At 39.9% G+C, this 12,544-nt stretch overlaps 1 non-coding gene across 1 annotated transcript; it reads left to right on the top strand.

The window, feature by feature from the left end:
• The first annotated feature begins 1,040 nt into the window (after positions 1–1,040).
• LOC128773943 (U6 spliceosomal RNA) lies at positions 1,041–1,147 on the top strand. Its single transcript, XR_008418436.1, has one exon. It is a non-coding gene; the product is annotated as a U6 spliceosomal RNA (small nuclear RNA).
• The last annotated feature ends 11,397 nt before the right edge of the window (positions 1,148–12,544 follow it).

The raw sequence follows: 12,544 nt of genomic DNA, 5'->3' as shown, positions 1-12,544 counted from the left end.
TTTCAAGAGATGGAATGAACCTATAACTCCACAGAGACAACAGACACAGGCTAGGCATGAAGTCCCTTCATCTTATACCCCATCTCTCTACATTGAGGGTTTTCCAGTTCTTATCTTATGTTGGCTCTCTGTAGCATTTAATGCTACTGACCTTGCTGGACAGGAAATGTAAGTTTAGTGAGCAAGAGTGAGATTATAGGGTGGGGACTGGGTGAACCAAAGAGCTGATTTTTGCTGTGTGAGAATGTGAACTGATGATCTTCTGGGCTTTCTAAAGATACCGGAGCTATGGATGTTAACTAGCTACAGAAGCCCAGAAAACATCTATCCCTTGTGATTTCCCATATGATGGAGACTTTGCCTATTTCTTCCATGCTCAATTCTGGTTATCTTAAGGAATCTGTTGTGGCTTCAGCCACAGCTGGACTACAATGCCTTCCCCTCTTCACCTGCTTTTGCTGGAATGGTGGGAGCAGTTTTCTGTGTTGGAGACCAGATGCCTTTTCTTGTAGAAATGCTCAATTACAGTTGGACCAGAACCCTTAGTGCAGTGTAATCCTTCAGATACATTGTGGGTTAAAGAGGCATGCAACTCTGCTTTTGCGTGGGAATCTAAACAACCTTTCATGACATTGCTTCTAGGGGAAAATGCAGTTTGAGTTCCAAATAATTGCCTTATAAACAAACACATTCAGTGCCTGTGTTGGGAACTGCCTGTTCTGTGAGCTAAGAAGTTAGTTGTTTTTTACAAAATGGATTTTCCCCTTCTGTCCTTAGGTCAGCCATGCTTTTCTGAATCATGTGTTGTGTGTTTTACATCAATTAAAATAATTTTCTCTGAAATTATACTAGAACATCTGTTCATTCATCCATCAATGTGTCTATCCACTTCTTTGAACAGTATGCTCATTTTTAATGTGCTATTGATATAGTATTTATTAAAGTCTTTCTACTTTTTACTATTCTTGTACCTGCTAAGGATTTTTGTTGGCATTGAGTGTATGTAGTTTTCATGCACGAAAGCTAAATGGAAAGTTTCAGTACTCGCTTTGGCAGCACAGATACTAAAATTGGAACGATGCAGAAAAGATTAGCATGGCCCCTGAGCAAGGATGACATACGAATTTGTGAAGCGTTCCAGATTTTCCAGATGTGTAAGTAGAACTTTTGTTAAATCAAAAAAAGAAAAAAGAAGAAAGAAAGTTTCATTGGTCTATACGATTCTCTGCTATATGCTAAGGTCTTCCAGGGCAGGACTAAGTCAGTCTCCTTTGCACCCTTTTTGCTTAAGAAGTCTTTTCTTGCACTGAACTGAAACACCATAGTTCTGACCCGTTTTGAAATACATTACCATGGCACTTGGCAATGAAGAACTTACCTCATTATAGCTGTCTTTCTTGGCCACTGAGATCAATCAGGTTCAAATCTAGATTAGGTGATTATTGCTTTCAAGAATAAAGAAATTCTTTCATATCCTTGTGGTAGGCACTGGCTTGCTCATCACACACATTTCCTCCTCTAATGTGAGTGCATTTCCCAAGATCCTTTGTAGTGAGAGGTGGCCAAGTTCTAGGCAATGAAAGGTGAATGGAAATGAGCGTGCCACTTCCAGGCTCTGGCTGACAAACACTTCCCATGTATAACTTCCCATGCTCTTTCCCTGTTTGTTGGATGAGTGCAGAGGACTGTGAGGCCCAGGAGGAATATAGAGTACCCAAGATGGAAGTAGCCTGGGTCCTTGAGTGACCATGTGGAAGTCCACTCAGTCAGCAACACCCATTTCCGACGTCACGTGAATAAGAAATAAATTTCTACTGTATTCAGTCACTGAGATTATGGGGTTTCTCTCTTTTAGAAGCTGGAATCACCCTGACTAATACAATTTTCCTTAAACATATTTGAGAACTGTTTTGTCCTTTGTATATGTAGATGATGATTATATTCTGATAGCAGTTCTCTCATACCAACTGGGTGTTCTACAATTCAAATCAATTCGATTCAATTAAATTCTGACACTAAGTAGAGTTAGCCCAAATCCCTTAACCTACAGGTTAAGGGGCTCAGTCCTATAATACTTCTCCCACTTCAGATGCCAGCTACATACAAGTCCTGGGTATTCCCAAGCCACCTGCACTTCTGCCTGGCTAGCTACAAATCTGGGAGTTCCCATGACCACTCCTACCTTCAGGTTCAATAATTCACTAAAATGACTCACAGAATCCATAGAAAGTGTTGTACTTATGATTACACTTTTATTGTAGAGGATACAACTCAGGAACAGCCAAATGAAAGAGATGAATAGGACAAGGTCTGGGGGGCAGGTGGCATAGAGCTTCTATGCCCTTTCCTTGTGGAATCAGGGCACACTATCTTCCAAGAGCATCCATGTGTTCACCATTTCATTATGTAACATGATGGATTAAATTATTGGTCACAAGATTGAACCCAATCTCCAGCTTCCCTCCACTCCTTAGAGGTGGGGTGGGGGTGGGGCTGAAAAGTCCAACTGTCCAATCATATGCTTGGTCTTTCTGGTCACCAATCCCATCCTGAAGTTATCTAGAGACCCACCACGAGTCACTTCATTAACATAAACTCAGGTATGAATGAGAGAGGCTCCTTAGGTATAGCAAAAGACACTCTTATCAGGAAATTCAAAGGATTTTTGAAGCTCTATGCCAGGATTGGGGGACAAAGGCCAGAAATATTCTTTATTATATCACAATGGTAAATGACAAAGGTCAAAAATTTATTGTTGGAGCTTATTGACCAAAGAAAGTCTCTGAACAGGAGCTTGCCCACTAGACCATTTCTCCTCAAGCTCTAAAATTTTCTCCTGCATCCTGGATCTTCTTAGTTCCTCACCTCTGTTACACCTCTAACATGCACATCCTTCCCAGTTCAGTTAGAAGGAAAGTTCACATTCATAGCTGAGTGACCAATAGTCTGTTTAACTTCACTATTGCTTTGTATCATTTTATGCCTAGAATTCTGCTTTGTTGATCATTTTTTTAAAATAACATTTATTGCTATTTCTGATTATAAAGTACACATATGCTAATAAAAACCTTATACTGAAGGATAGCTACTATTAATATTATAGTATATTTGTTTACAGTCCTTTTGCATGCATGTCTTTGTGGAAAAATTTTTTCTCTTTATACAGTTACGATTATATTGCATATTGTTTGGTAATGCATTTTTCCCTTGCCTTTATATCACAAACATCCCTTAGGTCATTCAGTATTCCTTGAAAACATCACTTTTATGGCAATAAAAATCCACATATGTACTGTGTCTATAGATATATCATAATTTACTTAGACATTTCCAGGTGGTCTGAGTATTTTGGCTTTTGTGTTCTCAGTGTTATAAATAGTATTATGATGACTATCTTGTTTCATAAATCTGTATTTTTTGATTATTTCTTTTTTTTAAATTAAAAAAAATAATGCTTATTTGTTTTTGAAGGAGAGAGAGACAGAGCATGAGCAGGGCAGAGACAGAGAGAGGGGGACACAGAATCTGAAGCAGGCTCCAGGCTCTAAGCTGTCAGCACAGAGCCTGATGTAGGGTTCGAACTCACAAACTGTGAAATCATGACCTGAGCCGAAGTTGGATGCTTAAATGACTGAGCTACCAGGAGCTCCTGATTATTTCTTTAAAATAGGTTTGTAAATGCCCCCATTCCTTTCAAATGCAAACATCTAATATATTTGAGGTTATTTACATTTTCAACAACATGTATATCTTTAAGAAGAACAATTTGGCACCAAATCATAAGAATGAAAATACTGTTTGTATCTTTAACCTGGTTATCCTCCATTGGGAAGAAATCCCAGTGAAATTAAAAAAAAAAAAAAAAAGAAGAAATTTGTCCAAAGATGTTTATAGCACTGTTTATTCATAATAATGAATCAGAGAAAACTACCCAACTATTTCAAAGTAGACATATGAACACATGAGCATGATACATAGATGGAAAAAATGATGTATGTTGCTATTTGGAAATATGTACACAAGACAATGTTAAAAGGACAAAGAATAGAATGTCTATACTGGTTACAACTGAGTAAAAAAATATATTCCTATATGTTGACAAAAATTGGGAGGGGATTTAAAGCAACATTAGTATTGGTGATTTAAGTATGGCAGCCTTTTCTGTAAGCTTGCTTAAATGTTGTGCCAGTTTGACTTTTAAACTCACTCATTCAAGTTACCCTAAGTAAAGGGGAATTTATTGTTTGGATATCCTAGTACTAGAAATGAGGTGTGGCAAGACATCGTCAGTTGATGCGGTTTTAGGAGTAATTCTTTCCTTTCTGTGCATCATCTTCGCTTCACACAAGGATCTGCCCTGACTCTGCTCTTACCTACCCTTGTCCTCCTTCTGACTTTTGATTCCCATGATACCATCAGGCTCTCAGGGCTCTCCAAATCACTTTGTGGAGTGAGGGATTCTGATTTTCTCAGGAAATATTGACTTGAAGTCTGGAGGTCTTGAAGGTGCTGACCAGTCTGAGGCTCTCTGCTGGTCCTGCCCAACTCACTTGTACCAGTAAATGGTATTGTACATGGCCATTTTGGTTCAGCCATTGTGCTGCAGACCATGAGGTTGTCCCAGAAGTTAGGGATGACACATTGAAATTTAGCCTTGGAAAGTGTGTGTGTGTGTGTGTGTGTGTGTGTGTGTGTGTGTGTGTGTGTGTTTGTGTTTTAAGTAAATGAATCTCTAGGTGCTTGAAGTTCAGATGATACAGGGATGGTATTTAGGGTGGGTGAGACCTTCCCATGGGCCATGGAAATGTTCAATTGACTCCTTATTCTGTCATAAATGAGTAAAATAAATCAGTTCTCCTTTAAATTCTGTAAGGGCTTAAATGACTGAGTCACACGACCTCATAAGGTTCTCCTTGGGACAAGATATTAGGGTGAGAGATAATAAGAAAGTCCTGGGACAGAGAAAGATAGGAATGTGAAAAGGGTAGCTTTCAGCATTTCTCCATGCAAACAAACTAGCTTCCCTACAAGTGAAATCTATGATTTATGAATTGTGAGCTTCATGCTGTCAGGAAACTAAGTGGTCCCGAGCAGGTTCCCATACATTTGGAAATTCTCAAGAATCTGGAAAAGGTCTGTGACTTTGTATTACAGATTTACCATCTCATGGTTTTCAATTTGCCATAGTGTCAAGGGGTTGGCAGAAGGTGGAAAAAGAAAGTGTGGAGGATCATGCACACTTAAACATCATTTTTAAATTTTTCTAGTGTTTTATTTATTTTTGAGAGAGAGAGAGAGCGCGAGAGAGTGAGAGAGAGAGCACAAGCAGGGGAGGAGCAGAGAGAGAGGGATACACAGAATCTGAAGCACGCTCCAGGCTTTGAGCCATCAGCACAGAGCCCAATGCGGGGCCCGAACTCACGAACTGGGAGATCATGACCTGAGCCGAAGTCGGATGCCTGACTGACTGAGCCACCCAGGCACCCCCACATTTAATCATCTTAATCTGGAAGTGATGAGCATCAGCTGAGCTTACATTCTTTGGCAAGAATTAGTCACATGATCTAGATGGCTAGATGCAGAATGCAGGGGTACTGGTTAATGTAGTCCATCTGGGTCTCTACTCTCAAGCACCAATTCTATACCATAAAACGTATGGATAGATTTTTATTATTGGTCAGCTAGCTGTCTCTAATTATACTCTCCTAATTTGTTTTCTGATTTCGTCTATCTCCTTAATTAAATCTAGCCCATGCATTGATAATTAATTAAGCAGCTCTAATCACTTTAGTTAATTGCTCAAAAACAACAACAACAAAACCCCATCCTGTCATCTATGGCTCCCCATTGTCTGTCAAATTAAGTACCAGCTCTTCACCTTGGTCCTCAAGTCCCCAAAGAATGCAATCTCATCCTGCTTTTTTGACCTCATCCTCCAGTACTTCTCTATCCTTTTCAAATATTTCAGCTCAAATGGGCCACTCACTGTTCTTAAAACACAGGGTTGTTGTTTCATCCTATGTTTTCCATCTGGTGTTACATCCACCTCACCATTCTGGCTATGATGGGTGGTATATGTTTTAAATAAATTCAGCATATTTTCTTATTTTATGTCTTTCTGAGGCCACCAGTGAGGGCAGCCACCGAATTCTAAACTGCCAGTGTCAAAAATCATGTCCCTGTTGAACATTACAGCACTTGGCAGCAGCAGGAGGCTTAGCCCGCCAGCCTTAGGAACCAGGTCTTTCATTGACATGTTACAATTAACACCCATGGTGACAGCAGCTTACGCACATTCTGCTGTGTGTAACTACTAGTTTAGAGTGTTTCCATGAAGTCATTTCCTAGAGCATAGTGCCTACCAGATAGAAGTCAGAATTTTACCTTCTTTAGAAAACAAAATTTAGGGCATTTCCTGATGAATACAAAGATTCATGAGAATAAGAGAACAAACACATTAGAAGCAAGAAGCCTTCTACAGAATGCAAATGATAATGAGGAGAGCAGTAAAATAAAGAAGGAGCACATTGGATGAGGACTTCTGAAAAGATCTCTGTAAAATTCTTGACCTCAGATTCCTATTGCCACACAGGTAATCTAGCTGCCTACACTTGGTTACCTTCATGCCTAGTAACCCAATTGACTAGGTTTTCCCTGATGTTTCTGGCATTGAATATTCTGTAGCGTTGCCTCTGGGCAACCAACACAACTCATCAGTCTATGCAGAGCAATCTTTGCTGTGGTCACCATTTCCTTCCACTGGAATGACCTCTTTACTCTCTGGGTTACACTTTCTCCTTCTGAAGATATAGGTGTTGCCTCTATTGACTGTCTCTCCAACGTTCACCCTGAATCCATTCTGCCTTGGCAGGCTTTCAGGACCTATTTATTTTCATACCAGGTAAGATCCTTAGAGCCCTGCCTAATATTCAGTTGTTAGGTTGAAATGAATGTTAAAAATGAATATATTAAAAGTTACATTCTCATTTTTAAGATACAAAGAATCAGAATTGACATCTAGCCTCTCTAAATTATTAAGTAAAAAATTCTTTGACATTGCCCCTCCCCCACTCATTCTTTCAACCACCCATCCATCCATTCATCCATCTAATATCTATTGTGTGCTTACTCTGTATAACCATTGTACTAGATGCTCCTGTGAAAGTCCTTCGATAAAAGAAACAGGAAGTTTCCCACTCACTCAGCATTTCCTCTAACCATATCCTTCTCCAAATTCCTGGATATTTTTTGAGCTGTTCTGTTTTGCACTTAGGTTTGTTGGGTGGTCTGCAGCTTATATTAATGGATACTTGAGAGGGGAAAGAATAAAGGGGTTAGGGAGAAATTGCTAGTCAAATGGCTGATATAAAAGCAGAGTTTAGTTCTTACTCCTGTATTCCCAAATTGTTGAGTTCCTACCTTAAGTAAAACTTTATGGTAGACTTTTTGAGTGATATGATGAATGAAACAGGATTTTTATACTTATTGAACTTATTTTCTTTTTAAAAAAATTTTTTTAAATGTTTATTTTTTGAGAGAGAGAGAGAGAGACAGAATGTGAGCTGGGGGAGGGGTAGAGAGAGAGAGGCACAGAATCTGAAACAGGCTCCAGGCTCTGAGCTGTCAGCACAGAGCCTGACACGGGGCTTGAACTCAGGAATAGTGAGATCATGACCTGAGCCAAAGTCGGATGCTTAACTGACTGAGCCACCCATGTGTCTCTGAGCTTATTTTCTATAAGACAGCAAAAGACTGACATAAGTAATTAACTCAAGTTTGCCTTTCATGAACATAGAAAGAGGAGTACAAGGAGTTTGAGGTTTAGAGGTAAGAAAGATCACCTCTGATTGGAGCTAATCTGGAAAGTATTTTTAGAGGGAAAATATGTTGAGTTTAGGATTTGGAGGATAGATAAGACTTCAAAAGAGAAAGAAAATATACCAGGCAGAAGGAACAGCATGAACAAATGTCTGGAGGCAGGGAAATAAAAAATCATTTTTTTATTTATTTGGAGGCAGATTTTGGAGAACTGTTATGTTGGATTTTTCTCTATAGTCTTCTCAATTTTATCCCTGTTTTGTTTTTTGCTCTTCTCTTTCCTATTCTGTGCGTAGGGAGGCTGACTGTGGGCCTTCCTTTCCAAAGTTCCAATGGGAGGCACCTATAAGAAATTGGCAGGAAGGAATAGAGGGCTCAGGGAGTTTCTCCCTACTCCTTCCTTGCTTTGATGCAATATCTGGATGCCTCCTTAATCTCAGCTCCCACCAGACAGCTATTCTTCCATGGTTCCAGCTCTCAGTAGGCTCTGGCAATACTGTACCTTCCCTCTGTCCCTTCAGCCTTAGAGAGGTGTTAACAGCTTTCCCTTCATAGTCACTCATCTCTGTCTCAACAGCCATTGTTAGTTCCCTTGACATTAACCACAGGTCTGTAAATAGTCTCTTCATCTGAATAATCAGAATGAACTCTGTTTCCTGCTGAGACTCTCTATTGCCATAAATGCCAAGCTGAGATTTGATATATCACCCTACCCACAGCATCTTAAATCCCAGGTACATCCTGACACCCATATGTCCATTGATGGAGTTTTCTACTCTCAGAGTCAACCTGGAGTCATCCTGGACTCTCCTTTTCTGTTGCCTTTCACCTTGAATGATTTTTTGAGTCTTGCAGATTCACTTTCATGATACCCCTGTTGTATTTTTCTTCTTTTCATTTTCACAACCACTGCCCTACTTCAGATCTTCATTGCCTCTGATCTGTGACAATGCAAAAGCTTCCAAACTCACTTCTTTGCTTCCAGTCCCTTCTCATCAAACCTCCTGTGAACCATGACTTAGACTAACAGCTTTGCCTGTGTAACTTCCATGATCAAAAATCTTCAATATCCTTAAAAACAAGCAAAATGTCCCAAATCTATTGGACAATATAGAGGGAGTGAAGTATAAATTTGTCAGGTTCATTCATTGTCAGCATTCAAAGATGCTTATTAAATGGGCTCTCTCAACTTTTCCAAGTTCATCTCTCAGTGATTGTCCTAACTGGACTTTGCAGTTCCTTGAAATGCACCCACTTCAACATGCTCCCACCCCAAGATCTTTTCTGATGCTGCCCCATTTTCCTTAATGCACTTTTACTCAACACCACTGGTCAAAATCCTATTCATCCTCAAAGATCTTGTACAAATGATGGATGTCTTAGTCTATTTGGGTTGCTACAACAAAAATGCCATAGACTGTGTGGCTTATTAAACGATAAGAATTTATTTCTCACAGTTCTAGAGGCTAGAGAGTCCAAGATCAAGTCCAAGTTCTGGAGGCTGAGAGATTCATTGTCTGGTGAAGGACTGTTTTCTGATTCATAGATGGCCATCTTTTCATTGTAACCACACATGGCAGAAGGGGCAAGGGATCTCTCTGAGGTCTCTTTTATAAATTCTCTAATCTCACTCATGGTGGCTCCATCCTTATGACCTAATCACCTCCTAAAGTCCCCACCTCCTAATACTATCACCTTGGGGCTTACAATTTCAACATATGAGTTTGGGGGTGGGGTGGGGTGGGGTGGGAAACAAACATTCAGTCCAGAGAAATGGAATTCTTTAAGTTTATTTAAAAATTTTTTTTAATGTTTATTTATTTTTGAGACAGAGACAGAGCATGAACAGGGGAGGGGCAGAGAGAGAGGGAGACACAGAATCTGAAGCAGGCTCCAGGCTCTGAGCTGTCAGCACAGAGCCCGACACGGGGCTTGAACTCACGGACTGTGAGATCACGACCTGAGCTGCAGTCGGATGCTTAACTAACTGAGCCACCCAGACGCCCAAGTTTGTTTGTTTGTTTGTTTGTTTGTTTATGCCAAATCCATTTATCCCTCTCTTGAAATATTGATAGTGTTTTGTGTGTATGTGTATATGTATACTTCTCTTAAGGTAGTTGTTAAATACAAAAATAACTTTAATTTAAAGGCAATCCATGTTTTCTTCCAATTAAGAGCTATCTTTTTCAATTATTGAATCTTAGAGAACACCTACAATAGTGTTATGCACAATTAGGTTTGCAATATGTGTTCGTTGACTTGACTAGACAATTTTCAGGCATTTAAGCAAGGTCTGTAGGGAGGAGAACACAGAGCCAGGGAAGAAGGGAGAATAGATAAAGGCTAACTAGGAAGCTGTTGTTATCATTGAGAGATTAATAAAAAAGCATTTGGGCCTCAACCACAGAATGGAAAGGGGGGGATGGATATGAGTGTCTGTGCAAAGCATGGATTATAGGAGAAGGAGGAGAAATAAATAGAAATAACACCAAGGACTGCAGCCTGGGTGACTGGGAAAATGGTAGAATCATGAAAGAAACAAAGAAATCAGAAAAGGGTGTGGTTTGGGCAAAGGGATATGGATAGGTAGGAGATACTGTGTTTAGTGTTTTTGGTACTGAGTAGAGGTGTGGGTGGAACCAGGGGGAAGGGCACAATAAGTGGGTGGAAATGTGGCACTGTGGCTTGAGGGGCCACCAGCTTGCAAGTGATAGCTGCAACTGACAAAATGAAAGTGATTTCCCAGAAAGAAACTTTATGAAGCCAAGGAAGAGGGTCAGTGAATAGGCCCTAGTGAATGCCTAGACAATGCACACAGCATTGTCTCATGGGACTTTTCTTTTGTGATGACATTTGCTGACATAGATCACACCCAGCATTAGTTGTCTGTTTCATTGTAGCTGTTAGAGATGCTTTCTCTGGCTGTGAGTTTTCTCTCCTTCACCTAGACCTTAAACTAGAAGGCAGAAAGCTATTTCTACAGCCTTCAAACCTTACCGTTCAGAAAGCACCTGATAAAGTAGTTACTTTTTAACCAGAGAGCAAGATAAAATATACAAATACTGGAGATAATGAACCTAATTCTTCTGCATATCAGAGCTAAGTGTACTTTGCACTTGGAGTGTAGAGCAAGGAGAAATACATAACTGGGATGAGAAATCTATTAACTGGGATGGGAGATGGAAAAGTTGTCCTTGGGAATTCTGTGTTTATGTGGAGCCAGTCTAGAAACTCTCAGCCTTTTTTTGAGAAACTTGGGAAGGCTTCCTAACCAGACTCAAGACACATTTGTTCAACATCTATTGTGCTCCAGGCCTTGTGATCAGTTTTTTCATATTCAATACCACCCTCTCCCCCAAACCCTGTGAAATAGATAATCTCTTCATTTTCAGAGGAGTGTATCCTGGGCAGTTTTTGGATTATGAACCCTGAATTATTTCTGTTGACACCACTGCCAGGGGTACGGGATGCTGCTATCACTGCTCTCACCAAATGGTAGGTTCCACTGTCCCAGAATCCTCTGTTTGCTGGCTCAGTCCTAGGAGGAATCTCTAGATGGCTGAGCCTGGTCATGTGCCTGTGTCCTAGCTGCCAGCGTTGGTCTTTGTGGCTTTTGTAGTTGCTTCCTTCAAGGTTTATACAATGGGACCCCTTGCCTTCTGCCAAATGTGAAAGGGGATCAGATGCTGGCAAGCCTCTAAACCATCAAGAAAAGATCTACTACCATGAGGAAAGTGGAGTATATGATGTCCAAGGACGCTGGTAAGCACTGGAGTTGAACTCAAACCCAGATCTTCCAAGTCTGTGATTAATTTTTCTATTGTACTGTAGCTGTTTTGCTGCAGCTATTTGAAAGGGAACAGGGCATTAGTTTCCCCCACTTTTCTAAAACTCCCCACAATTAACAGAACTTTTTCCTGGGTACTTTAGATGTACTAGATGTTCTGCTAGGTGCTTTACATACATCATTTAATATTTTTTCAAATACTTTGGGATAGGCATTATTAGGAATTAGTGTTTCCATTTTACAGATTAAGAAAACTTAGTTTTAGCAATGCCTGGGTGGCTTATTCATTGAAGCATCTGACTCTTGATTTCAGCTCAGGTCATGATCTCATGGTTCATGAGTTTGAGCCCCACATTAGGCTTTGCGCTGACAGCATGGAGCCTGCTTGGGATTCTGTCTCTCTTCCTCTATGTCTGCCTCTCCTTACTCTCTGTCTCAAAATAAATAAAGTAAAAATTTTAAAAATTTAAGAAAACTGAGTTTTAGAGAGGTTATATGAATTGGTGGAAGATTATCTTTAAATAAGGGTCTCTGTCTATCTGATTACAAAGATAGGGGTCTTACTACAACATTATGATGCCATCAGAGGGTAAAGCTGGCTAAGGGTTTGAGCCTTATTTACCTTTGCTTTTCCTCCTATCTCTAGCTCCTAATTCAGTGATTGGCACATAGAAAGTTATATATTAATGTCTGTTGAATGAATGAATAGCTATGCCCAAACTTAGTTGTAGGAGTAGGGCAAAAAACTTTAAAGAGTGATAGCAAGGATTAACAGGGATGAGTTTAGGGGTGGAAATGAGAGGAAATCATGCAATGAGGTAGAATTGTCTCTCACTAGAATAAAAAAGGGAAGACAAATAGGTTAAGAGTTAAGACACATTTATGTCTTTGAGATCCTGATTTCAATTCTTTGGCTATATACCAGCAGTGGGATTGCTA

The sequence above is a fragment of the Panthera pardus genome, unplaced genomic scaffold (assembly GCF_024362965.1).
Source record: "Panthera pardus isolate Hobbes unplaced genomic scaffold, ASM2436296v1 HiC_scaffold_27, whole genome shotgun sequence".
In the NCBI taxonomy this organism is placed as follows: domain Eukaryota; kingdom Metazoa; phylum Chordata; class Mammalia; order Carnivora; family Felidae; genus Panthera; species Panthera pardus.
This window is presented reverse-complemented; position numbering and strand designations above follow the sequence as displayed.